Consider the following 788-nt stretch of genomic DNA (forward strand, 5'->3'; position numbering starts at 1 on the left):
TCATACATGTAACTGATTCTAAGGGAATATTCTGGAAATGCTGAAGCATGGAATTCCATCCTCTTGTATCAGAAAGAAGAAACCTTTGCCTTGTCATGCTGAGAGCAGAGAATGTCAGTCCCACAAAGCTGGGATGAGATCTATGGAACTAAACGACGTGGCACGCTTCCTCAGTTGTAGTGGCACTCAGGAGACAAGGGTTTGTTTATTGATTTATTGGTTGTGCTTCTGGTTTCCTGGAAGGATGCAGGCAAATCCTTTCACTTCCTCGGACCTCAGTTCCACTGCCTGTAGAATAATTATGCTGATCTTGTTCGTCAGCGGTCCTGAAATCTTCTCTTGATGATTTCTGGATTGCTAAATTGCAAATTTCAGGCTTTTTCTCTTTCTTTCTTATTGTATACAGGAATCCTAATGGGGAAGGCCTGGCTGAATGGCCATTGCCTAATCTAAATGAAGAATGCTTGGAGATAAATCTAAGACAAAGGAAAGCCAGAAAGCTGAAGGAGAAGAAGGTAGACTTCTGGGAAAAGGTGATGTTTGAAAAGCCAACTAGGAAAAGAATGGGAAACAAGAAAGCTCATCTAGAGCTATAATTTACTGTCTAAACATGCATAATAGGCATAGTATTTAGGATTGCAAGAGGAATTATGTAAAATACTTTTGAGGACAAAATAACGTGTCCCTTCCTTTCACCTTTTCTTTGCAGTTCTCCTATTTACCCTTATTCGCTGTAATTAGGGCAGTGGATCGATTTCCACTTTGTGACCCTTTGCTTTTCCCTCGGT

This window comes from Lagopus leucura, unplaced genomic scaffold (genome assembly GCF_019238085.1).
Source record: "Lagopus leucura isolate 7727_CA_CO unplaced genomic scaffold, USGS_WTPT01 Super-Scaffold_100017, whole genome shotgun sequence".
Lineage (NCBI taxonomy): Eukaryota > Metazoa > Chordata > Aves > Galliformes > Phasianidae > Lagopus > Lagopus leucura.